General features: G+C 46.8%; 1 protein-coding gene across 1 annotated transcript in view; it reads right to left on the bottom strand.

The window, feature by feature from the left end:
• The window catches only part of TAOK1 (TAO kinase 1), a 70,390-nt gene extending 50,211 nt beyond the window's left edge, over nt 1-20,179 (bottom strand). The window contains exon 1 of the mRNA XM_066979615.1: nt 19,611-20,179. The gene's annotated coding sequence lies outside the window, so the exon portion shown is untranslated. The remainder of the gene's footprint in view (nt 1-19,610) is intronic.
• Between the last annotated feature and the right edge of the window lie 21 nt (nt 20,180-20,200).

Here is a 20,200-nt window from a genome sequence, read left to right as displayed (position 1 = left end):
GAAGCTTGAAGTAACTCCAGAACAACGTCGGCTCCTTGCAACAGCTCCTGCTCCAGGGAAGCACACACCGAACTGAACAGAACTGACTGAGCTAATATTTGGGGGAAATAACATCCTAATCACTTGGTGACCCCGAGAACTAACAAGCCAAGCAGTTAGGCGCTAGACTATTTGTCATTAAAATAACAGAACAGAGAAGGATCTTCAAGAAGTACTGAGCAAGGTCTGGTACCCAAAATTATTCTGCGTATTGGTTTGTCGTAGGTAGAAACCAAACCACCTCTGGACTGAGAGCTGAAATACCGATGCAAAGCTCTGAAAAAAGCAAGAGATCAGATAGATGATGAAACGCTTCAAGGGAAAAGGGCCTTGCAGCCCCTGAGCAACCACAGGTACAGTGCAGAACCTGCAAAATATTTGCAGGTAAGATCTCAAATCAGAGAGGGAAAAGAACATAAGTTATATTTAGGGCAGTTGACAGTACCAAAAATGATACAAGAACCATAAAAAATAACGCGAATGAGCAACAAGACAAGAGATGAAAGTTCCCAAAGTAATGAGTGATCAAACACACCCCTACTCCCAAACTAAACATAACTCACAAGAAATGAGCCTTGGGCAGACAACTCAATGAAAATAATTGCACGATTACATGAACACAATGTCAAATTAAAAAAAAATAAAAGAAAGAAGGGAAAAAGAAAAAGAAGAATCAATTAGGAAAATAATATAGAATTTCTGAAAAAAAACATTAAGAAAATCTCTGCCATGGTCTGCTCCTGGCTATTATTCCCCACTCAAATCTACTAGCAATAAAATCAAAGTACAGTACAATAAGGCTTCATAAGTACGAAATCATAAATGTCCAAGAAGACAAACTAAACTCCATGAGAAAAGGTGTAAGAGTTAAAAACGACACATAAGAAAGTCATGTAAAGTGCTCTCACTTCAAGAGCAAGGGGACAGTCCATAAAATGTAAGAGCGGCATATTTATAACGGTGAAGGAATTCAACCAACCAAGCTATAAAGCCTAAAATTAACCAGCAGAAAATACTGCAAAGGTACTGAGTCCAAGAGATATAAACGCTGTTTTTTAAACTAGACATTTACACGCGTAAGAGCATCCACAGACAGGTCAGGTAAGGTATTTCTGAATGCTCCTGGCTCTGCTGATGCACCTAATCGTTACCCACTGCCAGAGACAGAAGGCAGGACGAGACACAAACATTTCATCAACACACTTTGTTATGAAAAAGGTCAATTTTGTTTAACACGGGAGGTTATAAAACATACTGCTACCATCACATCCAGAGAAGAGGTTTATCAAAAGGCCGCACACAAATAATGAGAAAGTATCTCACCAGGTTCTAGTAACACGCGTGGACACGATGGATCTTCATTACTTAATAAATGCTGCAAAGCTGTTTAAAAAACAGATTACCAGCGAAAGGCCATTCTGCTCTTTATGAAGGAGTGAGCAATCTAACAGAGCACACTTCCAGGGCATTAGGAGTTCAGCAAGGATATATGTATAAGGAACACACAAATGCATATATAACACATATATGCATATCTAAGCTTCTTACTCCACTTTGCAACTTAAAGCAGGTTCAAAGAGGTAGAACGTATTTCAGCATCAGAACAGTTTGAAACTCCTGCAGCCGTGCAATTTGTTCTGCCACATCCTCTGCACCCAGTGGAGAACCTTCGCTGAGCAGCACACACCCGGAGCCCAACACCTCCGTTCCTGCTGGAATCCCCCAGGGTAATGGCAACCGGTCCCGTTTTTCTCCAGCTCAAGCCGAGTATTTATTCTTCCTGTCCTCACATGACCGAGCAGGAAAACTTTTTAAATAGCACACAGCAAGAGGATTAGTCAAACAACCTAAAACCGAAATAAAACACCAACAAAGAACATCTTTTTCAAGATTTTACCTAGTTGAGGCAATGCTTCTCCTGCAAGTTCTGCAAGGCCTAGATTACTTCTCTTCCACTAACAAAGAAGTAGCTTTCAGTGCCTATTAAGATAACAAGCACACCCTCATACATTTGATGAGTTTTATTTGGTTTCATGGGGGAAAATGTTTTTCTTAACTACTACACACAACGATTTGGGTGCCAGTGGCTCCGACACAGAATATGACTCCATCGGATAGTTAGGATCAGAGGACTGAAGGTCTTGTCAAGTCCTGTACCTGCTATTTTAAGTGACTATACAACAGAATCCAGTTATCAGCTAATGGCCAGCTCCCTGAGGACTTCTTAAAGCCATGACCCTGACTACAAGGCTGCTCCAGAACCCCATTCCTATTTGATTAGGAATCGATTTAATAACTGATTAGGAGTGATTTACAGTTTGTCTTTATTATGTGCCAGTTTACACTGATTCACTCTTTTTCCTGCACTGTCTTTAAAGCTTAAACAGTTAACTCTCTTCCCTTATCAATACTGAGGGATAAGGGCAAGTACAGACATGTGCTGTGTCTCCTTCGCTCAAAAAAGCGGGCCAGTTCTGCCTCCCTTTACAACACATTCACTTCCCAGACCATCCCAGCAGTCCTTCCACACATCTGCCCCGAACTAAGCATTTTTTTTTAACATCAAAATTCTCCACATCTGCACATTTCCCGGCCACACAGCATTCACAATCACCATGTTATCAATGGATATACTCAAATCTTTCACATCCTTCCATTTCTAACTGATAAACCAGTTTTATATAGGACGTTTCTTGTTACTGGATGACCGTGCACTTTGTACAGTCCCATTTACGTTTCCACACATGGGGACAGCCACCCCTTTTAACTTGTCCCCGGGTCTGCACGTGCAGAGGCCGGGTGGGAATACAGAGACCTCGCTCCCCTGGCACAGAGGGAGGTATGTGGTTTGTTTACCCAGAAATTTCGGGCACGTCTGCCGAAATTCCATAAAACTGAAAGATTTATTGCAGGAGCTCTGACGTCACTTTCACACGGGAACAGACGTGCCGGCAGTAAAACACGAGATCGAAGCAGGAGAAGTTTGTACCGGCCTGCTTCCCCAAATTCAGGCAGTCACGGGTTTGTGTGCTAAATTACAGCTGTTCTGATTGCTGACATCTTATCTCTTATGTACTTATATACCCATTACCATAGTAACCAAATTCCTCAGAACATATAATGTAATTTTTCTATCTAGTGTATTAGAACAAAATGATTAAGGTTACAAAGGCAAGCGCTCCAGAATTAGAAGGTGTCAGAACTGAGCCTGCCACCCCCCTTGCCAACCGACCTCCGCTCGCTGCCTCCCTCCCCACCTCCCCAGTCACCTCTTCTGCAAACCTCCGGCTCCATTTCTCCGTCAACCGTAGTTCCTCCGTCTCCGATCCCTCTGCAGTCCCCATCTCACTACTCTTCTTATTTCCCCTCTCTCATCTGACTTTTATACCTCCCTGCATTCACACCAGGCGCCTTCCTCCTCCACGCTGCCTGGGTGCTATCCAGGAATGATTCACCGCGCGCAGGACAGAGATTCCCGACAGTCTAGGAAACGGAAACGAGAGCCTCTACAGCAGGGAAAAGTCCTCCTGAGCCCTGCAGCCCTGGGCCTGGCCAGCACCAGCAGCTCCAAACTGCCCACACAGCGCCCGGTGCTGCTTTGCACCGCTGCTGCCACCGCACCGTGTGCTCCGGGAGCGCCCCGTGGGCCCCGCTAAGCAGCAGCTGGTTTGCAAATGCAAGGAATCTCTGTGCTGATGAGCTTATATAAAAATTAAGCTGCGCGTTTTACCAGCCTGTATCACTGTGATCTCTGTGTGCCACCAGGAAGGAGATACATCCATGGAGTGCCCAAGTGCTATGGGTCTGTTCAATCCCAGTACCTGCAGGCTCTGTAAAACTGAGGAGAGGAATGACTTCCAGCAAAATAAGCCCAGGAAATCCACCAGAACTCGCCTCACAGAGGGTTTACTAAAACGTCCATCAACCCATGGACTTAGGCACCCAGTTGCCTAACTGCCTCTCCACCAGAAAGACAGGTTCAGTCGTCATTGTGCACACGCTGAAGGTAAACGAGGACATCTTTTCTCCAAAAGCCTGCTTTCAAAAAGCTAGCTGGCTCTTTCCTTGTTTTGGCAGCATTACTAACTGCCCTGAATATAAGGCACGAAAGAGGTAGGGGAACATTTGCACCTGAAGGAAATACTTGGAACAACTCGGAAGCGAGGTCCACAGAGCAGGTTTTAATGGCCAAGCTCCATTCTATGCAGGTTGGCCCTGACTGGAAATACTTCCAAAAACGTTCCTCCTGTACAGCAACTCTTCTGCTCCCAAGCAAGATTTCTTCCCAAGCTGCACTTTCTTCTGGACTGAAGCGAGAAAGAAAGCGCTTAAGTTCCTTGCATGTACCTAGTAAGCATTAAAGTATTTTAAGGCTGAAAAGGCAATTTCAGCTACAGTAGGAACACATCCATCCTAAATTTGACAGAAAGCTGTAATCAGAAATCGGTCTATTCCAGCAGCACAGATCCAAACACTTTTACATTTCACAGGTTCTTCGTGCGCTCGCACACAACGCTGCTTAATCCAGCTGTTCTCAGCAATCATTCACAAAAGCAAATGAATGAAAAAAAAATAAATCAGCGACCACTTCCGCTCCTCCCCTTTAGTTGAGGTGAACAAAATTTGATTGCTTCAGTCGATGGAGAAGACTATTTTCTGTGCCTTTAAATAAAAGGCTAATTGAGATATGGTGGACCCTGCTCTCACGTTGGCTCTCTGGAACAAGGTTGTCCTGCCTGCTTCAAGGACTCCGGCCTCAGCTTTTGCGTGAGCAGGGAGCTGCCAACAGGTGACTTTTCCGAGGCTGACCTTTGAGAGATGCAGTAAAGGAACAGCACTGCAAAGGAAAAGCCAATTAAAATAATCTCATACCCCTCCTTAAGCACTCGGTACTGGCAGGACTGAGCTCGAAGCCTGCGCTTTGCTGGCTGGCAGTCGTGGCTCTTGTGAAGAGTCTTTGGTCTTGAGGCAGTGGCTTGGGCAAAGCTGAGCGGTGCAACTCAGAGACACAATCACACCATCGCGTGAAGTACAGAGGCTGAAGATGACAAAGGAGCAACTGCCCAGAGCTGTAACCACTCCGTGCAGCTTGAGTGGGATTAAGCTGTGTGGTCGGAAGAGCTTCCTTGTGACTGTCCACCGATACGCCACGTAAGGGTCTGGGTCTGGCAAGATATGGAAGAAGTAAACCATCAAGGGACAAGGGCAGCCTGGGAACAGCCCCAGGAGAGCAGTGGGACAGACCTTGCTGGGGGATGTTAGAAGTTTTCAAAAAGACATTGCCTGCTGTGGTTTAGTTTTTTGTTGGTTTTTTTTTTCCTAGAACCAGGTCTTTGCATTCTTTCTCCGCTTTTGTTTTAGCAGATGGGCCCAAATTCACACAAAACACTACGCTTTTCTCACGACGCCTCCCAGAGACCCTCCTATTTTCCTGGAGGGTTTGGCGAACACTTCTACAAAACAAGAAAAGTTGGCTGCGCTAGAGTTCAATACTGTCACCATTTCTGTCCAGGTTCCTTATGATGCTCCTCATTCCTAGAGTACCAAAGGATCTGCCTTACAGTCAGCTCTGACAGCAATGAACTAGTCCTTATTCTGAGGCAGAAAAATCTAATTTTCTTAAAAAGTAAGTGAAAAATGCTGTGATGGAATTAATGGAATTTTGCTAGAGAAGACCAGCTGTTACCTAAAGTCCAGCTTAATTAATGATAGCTATCCATATTTAAATTTTATCATAACAGATATTTTATCCTGAGAAGCAATATTAGAAATTTTGTCCTGCTGAACACTGAAAGCTTTAACAAAGAGGTTTGCCTTTTGGGATGGAAATGACGGTTTGCACTGCGGTTGACGGTTTTTAATTGTTGGTTCAAAGTAAAATAAAGCCATATCTCTGAAATAAAGACGATTCATTCTGAAGCTGAAACGTTATTAGCCGATGGTATTCAAACATACCATCACCACAGCTTGAAGCAAGCAGATCACAACCCAGATCTATTGTTTCGCAGCCTGCAGAATGAGGAAGATGGCTTTGCATGACTAACATCAACCAACCGTGTCAGCGCAGCAGGATGGGTAAGACCACACCTACGGTATCTCCATTCACAGGTCTTTGGCATTTATTCTCTTACAGTGGGTCTGGAGAAGTGTGGCAAGGTCAGAACACGGTGCTCCTTCTCCTGTTCTTTTATTTTTCAGCACTTTATCCTAAGGAGGTATTATTCAACTGGCAAAATTGCAATGGAACATCAGAATAAGACTTTCATTACAGACACTTAAAAAGCACCTGATATTTGCCGGGTGCTTAGCAGAGTTGCAATAAACATTCTTAGCTTACAAACAAGATGTAAGCTATGTGAATAAGAGGTGACCTACGATCACACAAGGTCACAGCAAAAACAGAAAGGCCTGATGTCCAGTTCCTTATGCCAACTGTTAAATGAACAAGGTCTGGGCTGTTTTGTTTGCTTTTTTTCCAAGTTTCATCCGGTGCCCAGCTTATTAAAACAAGGAACAGCATTATTTACCTGATTCTGTGCTACAGCTTTGCAGAAGAATGGATAACTCACTGAACGACAGAATTAGGATGGCTAGCATCTTTTCACCTGAGCCCGGCAGCCTGTATACGACCAGAGAACATGGTGGCTGAAGGTTGCCTCTGCTGCAGGAGCTGTTTAGAGGCAGATGTTAGTGAATTCCTTTCTCATTATTTGGATTTCAAGAGACGAGCACCCACATCACAAAAATAAACACCACCACCACCTTCATATCCTTTTGGCAGTTTCATCAAAGCAGCCAACTACCTAAACGGGCACAGAGAAAGTGTTCCTCACCCCTGGAGGCTGCCTCTGAAGGGCACTAGTAGGGTGTAACAGCAGAATAAGGTAAGAAATTTTTGCACTATTGCAGTCTGCACTGCACCTATTCTAGGGATAAATAACATTCCAATCCCCACAATCTCCAAGGCTGTCAATCTGACACCTTTTGCGAATGCTAACATCACGCGTACAAAGAACTTTCTTCTTTGTAGGTTCTAAAACATCTGGCACGCCGTTTCCTACTGGTAAGTGAACAAGCAGCATAATTTCATACCTGGCAATTTGAGGCCTCTTTTTCAGCAGATTGGAATGATGGATTATGCTTTTTGTTTGTCAGGAGGAACAGACAAATTAGGGAAAAAAAAACAGCCAAGTTTCAATATTTAAAAGGAAGACCTATTTGCTGACTGCTCCTGTTGGCTAATAAACCAAGGGGAAGTCAGGTGTCCATTTTACACATGCTAAGGATCTTGTATTTTGAGCAGGGAAAGTAGGACAAGCCCCGATACCTCGGGCAGATACTGTCCTCACAACCGGCCAGCAAAACGCGAGAGCTGCTCGCTCACACCGCATGCAGCCCAGCTGCACAGGGAGTTACCGAGAACCCAACACGCCATGCCAGAAGACAGTATTTACTTTTGGGACGCGAGCTATGAAGAGCAACCAAGAACTCATTAAGGTTCCTGAACACACCAGGGCAAAGAGCATCAGCTCCAGCCCTGCTCGCTACCCAAAGTTCTTACTGCATCTGGACAGCTTTTTGGAGACCCCAACCTACCTCTGAAGACCAATACTCAGAGTTTACATCCTCCAAATACCGAAAAACACCTCTCTGCACATTATTTTGCAAAGTCGTTATGACTGAGCCCTAGCCTGGAAAAGAACAACGTGCCGGTGCTTACGTGGGCTGCATGGCTCAGTACGTGGAAGGCAGTGGCTGCCCGGCCACTGAAGGGCTCCCGAAAAGCAAGAAGAACCAGGGGACACCTCCAACTCCAGCCTGGTTGCAGCAGTCACACCACCGGGTTTGGCTGCTCCCCTGACCCCGGCCAGGGCTGGCAGTAACCTCGGTGGAAGGCTGCTGGCAGTACCATGATTTCCTAAAAACTCCATGGGATAGTTCTCTGGGAGGAACTAACGGAAGCGTGGCAACAAGCCACTACACCGTGCTTGCTTCCATGTCTCCCAAATAGTGAAAAACAAAGAAAAGTTATAGTAAAAGACAAAAAGATTCCTGAGGCAAGGACGTGGATATTTAAAGGCCTTGGCTATTTATAAAATAGCCATCCACTTGCATCTGGCGCACAAGAGGCATCGCATCCTTCACTACCTACAGCACGCAAGGCAGGAAGGAAAGTTTATTTTGGAGAACTTGATAGTAAGAACTGAAGAGAAATAGCCGTGCTTCCTAACGCTCTTTTTTCTATGAAACTAATTCCTGCTGTAAAAAGTCAGCTTGAAAGCTCCTTTCAAAGAAAAAGGGGGCGGGAGGAGAGGAAGAATCAGATCTGCTTGTTTTCTCGCATTTGAAATTCCGGTCTCGTCCCCTGTTTTGTTTTCCTGGAGGACGCCGGAGCGCGGACCTCGCAGAATGATGACATCACACGTCCAAAAAAAAAAAAAAAAAAAAAGCAAAACCCAAACAAGAGCGAAGGAGCTCTCTGGCAAATAAAAGCTTAAACTTTCGGGCTGCCTGCAGTTGTTAACGTTTGGACAACTCACAACTCCACATGTCCGTGCAGAAGAATTTCCCCTTCGGAGCTCCTGCCCATGAGAGCAGCCATTCCAAAGCGGATGGCGACAACCCTGATGCTTTCCAGGCCAGGCAGAATAAAGTGAAAGGTGTTTAGTTACTGCTCGCTATAAAGATACCTCGAATGCTACCTTGTTTTATGTTTGTTTATGCCTGTTTTATTATTGTTTTCAAGTTACACAGGCAAGTGGCTTCTACCACAACGGAACAAAGCAGAGCGCAGCACGTCTAAGTCGCTGTAAATTTGAAACTGCTCTTACTTCAAAGCTTGATAAAATTATTTCTTCCACATGAGGTAAGCGTTCTAAGAAGCAGCTCTCTTGCAGAGCAAGTACAATACACTACGCCAGAGACGGGGGAATGTCGAGATGTGCATGCATGCAGAAAGCAGCATCTGCAGCAGGAAAGCCCTGCTTCCTGCCGAGAAGAGACATTCATACCTTGTCCGTGTTTATTAAAGCTCAGGAGAGGTCCGTGCTAGAAGCCCGTGAGCTGACTGCCCCACGTCACCAGCAGATTTATCCTTCAAGTCAAACCTGAGCTCAACAGACCGACATGGCTGGCAGGCTCAGAAATAACAGGCTTGAACTGAGAAATATCTTCAAAATCTTTGAAGAAAATCTTCAAGATGCTTCGTGGAGATTCAAGGCACCAAACCAGATGCTACACAACCATCTTCCTTGCTCTTAACAATTTATGACTTAATTTTAAACAAAAATACACACACACAAAGGAAGAAAAAAAATCCAGCAAAGCAAAAAGAAACAGGAAAATTATAGAATTAAATATTGAATACGTGGAGGTCACATGGCTCCACTGACAGCTACTGAACAGCACAATGGTTACAAATCATTCCAGAGCTCTTTGCTTTGATTTTTTGGTAATTAAATACGAAATTAATGAGATTGCCATCTCCACCTTATGCAGAAGCTAATCAGTATTATTAGCAGCCTGCTCAATTCAGGCAGAATACTAATAGTTTCTCCAAACAGCAAAACAAACACGGCCTTGCTGTTAACTTAGGGACAACGCTGCAATGATAACATCAGCTAACCAGGGACTGCTCTCAGATGTTGTCCAGAAAAAGCTTTTTAAAGATGCCATCATACCACACCTCTCACACCTCCCAGAACTTACAAGTCCTATTATTACCAGTCATCTTCTACCTTGAGAAATCCCGGCAAAGCAAATGGTTGGTTTCAGATAAATGCAACCACAGATTTCTGTGAAGCAGCTGAAGCGTTCTGCGGAGTTTGACTTCAAGTCTCTGAACAATAAAATGGTAAGGCACTGGGATACGCTACCTAAATACTGCAATATCCTGCCCTAATCATTAAAAACAAAAGACAAACGACTGCCATTGAGGAAGCATCGAAAGGAGGTGGGAACTCCATTCAAGGGAAGGAATTTTACTCAGAAGTTTCAAGCCTGAGACCTGTTATATCACACGGACCCAGCGAAGCATGCCGTGTCCTGTTGGGTTACCTCTGGAAACCAGTCAGGACAGACTGACAATGACCATCGCTGTAATTCTGTTTATGTATTTACAGAACATACTTCAGTGGTGAGGCCCTATGTGTCATGTCCTTAGAAATGCTAATCACGGGCATGAAATCACATACAGAAAACCCCTAAATCAGCAGGTGCTCGATGCCTCCAAACCAGACCATAAGCAGACAAGTAGGATCACAACTCACACGATACTCCCCTTCCACTCATGCGGGGCCGTACCACCCTCGTTTCTCCAGCCCCTATGTAAATAGGTAGGTAGATTTTGCAATGCACACGCTAAATAGGTAGGAACAATTTCAAACTAGCACAGGGGGTATTAGTTCCAAAGCTAAAAGCAGATCTTCACAAAGGAGAACTCACTAAATTGTATACTCCATGGCTGTGGCAACACCAAACAGAAATCCCTCAGAAAACCAAGGTCCTGCACACTGAGCACTTCCACACACGGGCTCAAATTTCAAGGCCTTTATGCTGCTTTGGTTACTCGAGTTTTAAAATAATAGAACTGAAGCAATACAATCCTTAGCTTGATTATTTCCAAATAAGCCACAGCAATTTTACTGCGCAGATATGTTTTAAATGAATACCAATGCTGTAAACTTCTCTGCGGAGACCGCTAAAGCAGAATCCAGAACAGATGAAAAGTTTCTTGCAAAGAACTGAGCCCAACGCTTACAGACTCCTGGCAGGCACAGGGGCTCGAAGCTCTTCTTTCTTCCTAGCACATCAGGTGAGAACGCTTTCGGCTCTTTTACCGAAAACATCAGCACGTAATTGCACTGCACAACATCTAGACCCTTACGGAGATTTGAGATACAGCTGTGGTAGGGGCTGCACAGAGAGGATAAAAGGATACACTCTGCCCCTGCAGATCTCCACAAAGATGTCCAGACAACCTCCACTTCTTGCAACTGTACACACACAGGAATATTTTTACTTAGGTGAGCAGTCCCCAGTTATCCCTGGGTGTGACTGGCTCCCTGAACAAAAAGATCGAGTTTGCTGTTCATCAAGTTTAAGGACTGATCGATGGCATATTTAAGGCCCTTTTCACACTTACGTACAAAAAAAAGCACGAATCAGGCAACGAGTCCCATCATAGTAACGTACCATATTACAAATTTCAACATTTATCCAGCTCATTCATGAGCAACATTAAATGACCATTGTGATGAGAAAAATCTATAGTGAGTATGTGTAGAAACAAAAATCCCCTCGCAGGCTGCGCTACGAGCAGGTCAGGCACTTGAGGAAGATCCGGGACACCGGTGTGAACCTGAGGCTTGAGCTGTTCCACCACACCCCACGGAGCAGAGCCCACGCCAGCACCCCAGCATCTCCTAACCTTGGGCTTCTGCTTTACAGCCTAGAGGTCCTGCAGGTCTGGCTGGTCAGATGTTAACCGGGAGCCAAGGGGACAAATCCTTCTTCCTCTGTCACCAGCAATGCTGGGCAAATCACTCACTGCTCCACCTGTACCTCCCTGTCCCTGCCGTATAAACGTGAAACAAATATGTATTCATCGCTCATTTCATATACCCTGAGCTTTAGGGATGAAATTAAGAACTGGGGATTACCATTATCACCCTGCCAGCTCAGAGCAAAGTATAAAAGCATCGCATATTTAAGACAATCTTTCTGTATTACAGGTTACTTAAATTTCTATTTGTGTATTAATATTTCATTTCTCCCCATATTAATATTAACGATATCTATTTCTAGTTAAACATAAAAATATTTGCGATACCTGCAAAACGCAGTGATTATGCCGGTTTATAGCCACTACAGTTATTAGCCTTCGATACCAGAGAGAGCAATGGGAAGACTGTGAAAGACTACGGGCAGGAGGACACGCACCCTGGTGCTGGACCAGCCTGGCTGTGATGGCCCACGGCCATCGAGTCCTGCAACAGGGGAAAATACAAGGCAGTTGAAAATATTAATTCTATTAATTCACACTTTATTTTAGGAGATAGGGGCTATTTAAGAAAAAACACCTGCCATCTAAATAAAAGAATTTGAAAAATGTAGGGGCTTTTCCAAAATATGGGGAAAAAAAAAAAAAACACTGATATATACATCAAAAACTGACTGTCAAAACACTTCTTTAATAAACTACAAATCATTCTTTAATTATTTTTTAAGCTTTCCTGACTAATTACAAGCTAGTGAATATAAATCACGTCCTTTCTAAGTAAACAATTGTCATGTTATTCTAGTACCCAAAGCTCTCTGCTTGTTATTGTCAAGTCAGGAATAAATCTTTTGTCCAGTCTTGGTTCTGCAAATCAATTTAAAACGTGTAGTGCAACGCAAACCGAAGTAACAGCCTGGGTGAGGACTTGCTTCTTCCACGAGGTATTTTGCTTGGAACACAAAGCTCACACAGAGACCTCTTCTTAAGCCTAGGCCGTTTTCCTCAGCTAGCAGCTTCCAGCAGCACCTTCTGGTCCCGGGGCAGGGAAATAACTGCGGTGACCGTCCCCAGGTCGACGGAGCTCAGCCCCGAGCATCCTGACAAAGCCTTCCCCCATCTCCAAGGGCACGACTCGGGGACCCGAGGCTTGTGGAATGGCGATGCTCTAGGGTTTGTCTGCCCACATAGTGTGTTCACTGAAGGAAAAATAATCTCCCGTTCTCCTCAAAGGACAGATGATCAGCATTCAGATGGGTTTGCCTGCATTCTTGCTGCAAAACGGGCAGGTCCCAGCAAGAATTAACACGAGGTTCTACCACACACCTCCAGCCAGAGACTAACCCAGTTCTAAATACTTCAAAGAAGGAGTTAGAGGGGTTTTGCGTGGAAAGGGAAGAAGGAAAATCAAGCCAAAAACCCAGGTAAGAGTTCAGGGTTTGCCTGTATGGCAATTAACCTATAAGAAAAATGGAGCTTGGCATTCTCAGTAAGGCACTGCCTCTGAAACGCGTCATTATTTCCTTCCCAACTTTGATATGCACTTCTAGAAGCCAGCAGGAGGTTCTGCCGAGGCCTAGGTTACCTTCTTTTTTAATTAAAATGGCAAATGTTCACAAAAACCTCCATCGCAGAGCCTGCCTCCATACAAGGGTGTACCGAGCAGGTATGAAGTGGGGTTTGTATTGATTCAGCTGGTGCCGGGGAAAACCCTATTGCTGCGACACATTTAGTCTTTATGGGTGGTGGGGTGAGATTATTAGGGTCAGACCAGCGTGTAATTCTCAAGGCAAGGCTTGGACAAGCAAAGAGTAACAAAAAGGCCCCAGGAGACACGGGAAGGCAGAAGACCCTGTGCTGTATTTGAGATCTACAAAGGTAGAGAGCGAGCTTACCCAGGGTACAGGGTCAAATCCTACCGAAATAGATTTCAAACCCAGGGTTTAACTAGTTTGCTATCTAGGCCAAGAAACAGTTCTGGAACGCATTTAACACAGTTTAATTGCATCAAATCGTGGCTGGCCCAGAACTGATTTTAACAACTGTCAACTGCTTTTTGGAACAGGCAAAGCCAGAGGAATGGAGATCGCGGCACAGAGTTCGCTCCGCGAGGAGCGCAGGGACAACCCAAACACCCGGAGCAGGGGAGAAGCGAGGCGCATTCAAATCCCATGATCTCTCTGCAGATTGGGTTACAAGGAAGTGGGGACTGGGAGGAGCTCGGGCAGCGCAGTGACAACTGCAGGCTGCGACCGAGGAAACATCTCGCGCTGCCAGGGGGACACGGCTTGAGAAATCCCAGTCACCGACGGTTTCCCACGGAGAAAGTCACCGCGCTACTTACTGCACAGGCTCGTGGCCTATTTGAGAAACAGCGCTGGCAAAAATAACCTCTCCTCTCGTCTCCTTGGCTGGGGCAGGGAGGAACAGGCAACGATTAAAAGGGGACCGAGGCGGGAAGGAACAATTGCATATTAAGAAGGGGGAGGGAAACCAAAATAGCGAACATGTGCAGTGCCACATGCGAGTCTTTCCAAGAAATCCCAGTGCAACAGCTCCCTGGGAACGGGCCCGTGGGTCTGTTACGGCCTTTGAGCAGTGGCATGGCAGGGAAAAGGAAGGATTTGTGGATGCTTGGACAACAGGCTGAACGCATGGATGGGGAACAAGCCCAAAACTGTTAGAAGAATTGCTCCCTATCCTTTCTATATACGTGCATCCGCATATTCCCCTTTCCCAAGGTCCTGGACCCCAAGGCTTTCCTCGGGTTAGAAGTCAGCCCAGGGCAGAACGAGCTGAAGCTGAACCGGCAGCACAAGGAGAGGTGCTCATCCTGAAGGATGCTGCCACTCGGAGACCCGGTGAACAGCAGCGGACTAAAGGGAAGGAAAAGGGGTTCTAGGTTTAGCTGAACTAAGAGGAAGACGGAAACCAGCTTTATTTGCATTTTAAGAAAGCGAGTAAAACACACGTTGGCTTTCAGTCCAAAAGCTACCAGCAAAAAGCTCTGCGATTAACATTAAACATCCCAATTCACTTTTTAAATATGGCTTGGCATCCCCGACACACAGCAAAGGCTTCTAACCAAATTCCGACACCGCTCACCCACACTCTGACAGCAGCCTGCCCTGGAAGCACCCTACTCTTGATGACCACAGGAAAAAACTGTTCTTATAGAGTTACATCTCACCCTGATAAAACATTTGCATGGCTGTACCCAGGACTGCACTAAGGGTCAGCAGAAGATCAAAGGCACAGAAAACAGCAGAGCCAAGCTTTAAAGTTCTGTGATTTTCACTTATTTCCCCCAAGATCTAAGTTTTCCCCCAAAACAAAACACTTTTAGCCTCTTCCACTCTAAGGACAAAACATAATATGCAAACCTTGTGCTGTCACCCCATCCTAACCCCTAGAGAAAAATCAAAAGGGTTTCCAGCCAAGCAATACAACAGGCAGAGCGATCACCTCCTGTCCACTCCTATTAAGAAGCCGTCACCTCGTATTAACAAAGTCTGCTGGGCTGTCCTCACCGTACCCCTAAGAGAAGGGAAAGAAACCCTGTCTCCAAGCTAGCAGGTAGGTGCCTAACCAAATCTGCGTATCTGGGCTCAGCACACTGATTAAATTGGTGAAACTTTTCTGTTTTAAGAAAACTTCTTGCTGCTTTGGCAATTTTGCGGTATGTTTACAGTGGCCACTTTGCCTTTTCTTCTGCCAAAGAAACCAGGAAGATTTAGCAGGATGTCAAAAAAAAAAAAAAAAAAAAGTTGTCAAGAGTGTCCAGTGTAATTATTTCTAACAAAGTATTAAAACTTTTCGATGGCTTCCCTTTGGTAATTTCAAAAAATAATAATAAAAAAGACTGACATTCCAGCGATCATCAAATATTAAAAAAAATGCTTTAAGAAACCATGTTTGGAGCACCCATTATGCTGCCTAATGTCTAAGGACCTTCAGAAAGTCTTTCTGCCTCCATGTTTTGTGCTGTAAATGAGCACTTAGATAAGGAGGGAGGAATATGGTGTTAAAAGCCACCCGTGCTTCAAACAGCTCCCCATCCTTCCCTCCTGTATTGTGCACACTTTTCCCCCTCAGATACTTTGCACTTCACCTCTCATTTCACCTTTTTACATTTTAGGTTCTGTTTTCACTCTTTATGTTGCAGCTCTGCACAGCTGAGCTCCCTCCGGAGCTTCACACGAGGGGATTAGTGGTTTTCTGACCCTTTATCCAGTGGATTTTTTTCCAGTCTCTTCTCCACGCAGAAATCAATGTGGCATGATCACCTCCTCTGCCCATCACAGAACAATAAAAACAAAGAATCCCCAAGCCTAGCTACTACATGTTTTGGAGAAGGTGCCACCGAGCACCTATGTCTGAGTGCTCCTCCTGGGTCCTGCCGTGGTGGCGGGCAGCACGAGCTCCATCCAGCTGCTGGCTCTCGTGCAGCCCAGCGCCCGCAGTTGTCCCCGCGCTCACCGGCAGCGCGCTGAGCCGGCCCAGCTCACCAAGCCAGCACCAAACCATTCGGATTTCTCCCAAGGTCAGCCTTCTGCTGGTGCGGCTGAAGGGGCTCAGCTCAGGATCAGACAAAGAGCAGAGTCGCTGGCGTGACACTCGCGGAAAAGCAGGTGGGAGATGGCACCACACAACTAAACCGGCTTTTAGCATTTCAGGAACTCACCGGAGAGCGCAGGACGGCACAGACCGGGGATTCGTTCTGCACCGTTCGGCCAAGAACGAGCATTTTGCGGAGAGGAGTAGGACACGCTCATGAGTTATAAAAGGAAGGATGGCCAACAACCTCAAAGGGCATGAAATACTCCTCTCCATATCACTACAACAAATGTCTCAGACCTGGCTGACTGAGGGAGGGCACCTACATTATCCACAGCTCAACCCTGCTGCCAGGCGCAGCACACTGTCTAACGCAGGCATGACTCTGGTCCAGAGCTAAACCTCTCCCCTTTGTCCAGGTTTGTGTAAGGAAATACAACGAAAAAACCTTCAGACTCCACAGTGTACTTGGGCAGGGAACACACAATGGCCATCACCATCGTGGTTCAGAAGACATGAGCCGGGGTCACCACTGCTAACACCAGCAGCCAGAGGTCCTCAGAGTTTCTGGTGTGCGCTTCAACGTAATGTTACGTAGTTAAAGGGATTTTAATATGAAGAGAAAATTCTTCTAAGATAGGATCTTATTAATTATGCAAGTGTTCTCCAAAATACATTGAGAGTGGAATAGGAGAAGAGATATTTATCACAGCTTCTTTACTGCTTCTGGATCACAGAGGCCCAGAACAACCCTAAATATTTTCTTATTTGACAAACACGTATACTGTCCAATAAACGTATATGAGGAATATTTTGCAAACATTCTGTAATCTCTACAAAGTTAGAGAAGCATATCCTTGCAAAAGAGGCAGGAGACAGAGCAAACAGAAGCAGCACATCCAGTCTTTCTTTGCTGGAAAAGAACTAGCACAAAGACGAAGTACCTGGGAACCACCTGGGGTAACGGGTGGGAACGCACAGGTTGCGTCCAGGGGGAACTCTGCTGCGGAGTCAGCTACCTACGACATCTTTAAAACAAATCTCTTAATCCTTTGCCATACCTATTGTTCTCCACAAAACATCCCCATTACAGGAAATTCACTACTAGGATACATCTGAAGATGTAATTATTGGTGTGATATTTGCTTCTCTTCTGATACATTTCACCAAGCGTAAAAACTGGGGCTACCTTACAACACATTAAAAATACCTTACTCTAGTGACAAAACCTGATGAATTATAATGGATAAGGCACAGATGAAAGCTGCACAAATGGAAATGTTATTTACATGGAAGTAAAGATTTAAAATTCTCCAACTTAGCTTTCAGCAGAATTCAATGGAAGGACATGACAGATAACTTTTTCCAGTAGTCTAACTTGAGGCCTAAGTCACCTTATCTGTACATAATTTTGACTCCAACATCTGCTCCTCTACATGCAGCACTTAATTTCAGCCTGGTTAAAGAAATAAAAAAAAAAAAATCAAACTACCCAAGGAGTTTTTACTTCAGACAGTTTTTAACAAGACTAAATTTAATTTAAGCTGTTCTGCCAGAACCCCTTTCTCTTCAGTGAGATATTCTTAACAGAGGAGAAAAACATTCTCTCAAGTTCAAAGGATAAATGGAGGTTCAAGTTTATCAATGTATTTGAGTCAACAGATAAAAGGAAGAGGAGTCCTAAAAATGGCAAAGGCACCAGCCAGAACTAGGCCAATGTTGTGGAGAACCTAACGTGAAGGCTCGAACCAGTCGTTGATTAGGTTTGTCCTTGGACACAAGTAGCAGAAACTACGACGCGCTCACTAGGAGCAGGGGCAAAAGAAACAAAAACGTAGACTCGGAGTCGTTTCAAGGATCACGTATCTAAAATTGCATTTATTGCAACAAAAGTTGGTGTTCTGTAATCCTGAAAAGTGAAAACAAGCCTTCACCAGTGTCAAAATATACCACGGTTTTCCACAATATTTGCACTATTATGACGTGCTGTCCACCAAAGCTATTTTTCAGACTCTGGGGATCTGAGCTATACCATTCAACAATATATGGAGCATTAGGGGTGGTATTTTGGGAACATCTCATTTGAAGCATTCCAAGCCGATAACCTCTATCCAAATACATAAAACAAGAGCCATGTCACACGCTCTATAAATAGCATTAATAGTAAGGAATCAATAGCAGCCAAACCTTTAGGTACCATCTTATTAATCTGTCCTCGCCATGCACGGACACACTGCCGTAAGGGCTCTCCAAACGCGACAGGCAAAGGTGAAGGACACGATTTGTTCAACTAGTTAACGCAACTGCTATTTAACCGCCTCAGCCACCAGAAAGCTAGCCAGCGAAACACTCCACACCATGACAGGCAGGAGAGGCGAGCACGATCAACACCGAGCGTTTTTCCTCACAAAATAAATGAAAGTCCTCGAGGCTAACGCCGTTCTGTCGTTTTCTTCCCGAGACACGTAAAGATCTTACGTTTGACAACAACCATTTTAATCCTTGGTTTTTTTTTTTTCCTTCCCCCCCCCCCCCCGTTTCTCCTACCGCGCCCAGCACAATGGTACAACTGCACGTTACAGGCAGCCAGGCATCTCTCTCTATTATATTTATTTTTTTTTTTTGGCTCCCACAGTGACAAAGGTGAACTCCGAGGCTCCCGAGATGCTTGCAGTAAAGGCGACTGAGCGAGATTTCTAAAGGCATACCCACACGCGAGTTGCAGGAGCCTAGCCTCGGCGAGATATTTTAATCTGGCAAATTAAAATGGTTGGGAAACGCTATTTGGCTAACGGAATCAGCCGACACATGCCTGTCGGAGGGGAAGCAATAAAAAGGCCTTCGAAATAGGTCACTTTCCTCCCAATCCCACCCCAGCGCCGCACAAAATGGTATTTACACCGAAAACTCACCGCTCGGGGAGGAGCGAGGGGGTAGGGAAAAAGAGCTCTGGAAAAATTTAAAAATAAAAAAATAATATATATATATATATATATAAAAAAAAAAGGATCCACGGTAATATCTGCCGGAACACCGGGGGGGGGGGTGGTTACCGCGTACCGAGCGGGGCCCATCGGGACCCCCCCCCCCCCCCCCCCCCCGGCTTCGTTCCCTTCCCCTCCCCGGGGGGGCCGGGCCGCAGCCCTTAGGCCTCAGCCGGCCGTGACAGCGGCGGGGCGCGGGGAACACCCCGGCGGCGGCCGCCCCTCGGCGGGCAGCGCCATTACCGCTCCCTCCCCGCCGCCACCGCCGCCCCGAGCCCCGAGCCCCGGAGCCCGGAGGCCGGGGAAGCGGCCCCGGGTCCTGCGGCAGTGCCGCAGAGCGCGGCGGGGGAGGCGCCGGCCCCACCGCCTTCCCCTCCACCCCCCCCCCCCCCTCCGCCTCGCCTCTCCCCTCCATCTCTATTCGCACCCACCCCCCCCTCCGCCATCTCCTTCCTCTTCCTCCTCCTCCTCCTCCTCCCCGGGTGCCCCCCGAGCCGCCCCGGCCGAGCCCCCCGCGGCGATGCCCGCCTTACCCTCCGCCGCAGCCGGGCTGGGAGCGCCGGTCGGCCCCCCGCGGAGGAGGAGGAGGAGGAGGAGAAGAAGGAGAAGGAGGAGGAGCGGGGCAAGGGGCGGCGGCCCCGCGGGGGGAGGCGCCCCCGGAGGGGCGTCGGGCCCGGCCCCCCCCGGGTGCCCGGGCGCGGCGGGCACAAAGGCGGCGGGGCACGGCACCTAAGATGGCAGGGCGGGCGCGGCGGGGCGCCGAGCCGCCACCACCACCGGCAGCAGCAGCACCACCACCACCACCGCCTCCTCCTCCTCCTTCTCCACCGCCACCACCACCAGGGCCCCGCTCGCCGAGCCGCGGCCAGGCCTCACGGCGTGTGGGAGGGAGGGCGGGCGGGCGGCTCCGGCCGTGCCTGCCCGCCCGCGGCGGAGCGGGGTTCCCTCGGCCGGGCCGGGCCGCGATGGCCGCCCGCCCCGCCTGCCGCCTCCCCTCAGCGCCGCCCGGGCTCCGGCTGCTCCTTCGCCGCCGCTGCTGCTCCGCGCTGCCCGCAGCCAGCGGCCCCCGCCCGCCCCTCTCGCGAGACTTCGCCGCCCTCCTCCTCCTCCTCCTCCTCCTCCT

This window comes from Anser cygnoides, chromosome 18 (genome assembly GCF_040182565.1).
Source record: "Anser cygnoides isolate HZ-2024a breed goose chromosome 18, Taihu_goose_T2T_genome, whole genome shotgun sequence".
Lineage (NCBI taxonomy): Eukaryota > Metazoa > Chordata > Aves > Anseriformes > Anatidae > Anser > Anser cygnoides.
Note: the sequence above shows the minus strand (reverse complement) of the source record. Positions and strands in the feature narration are given on the sequence as shown.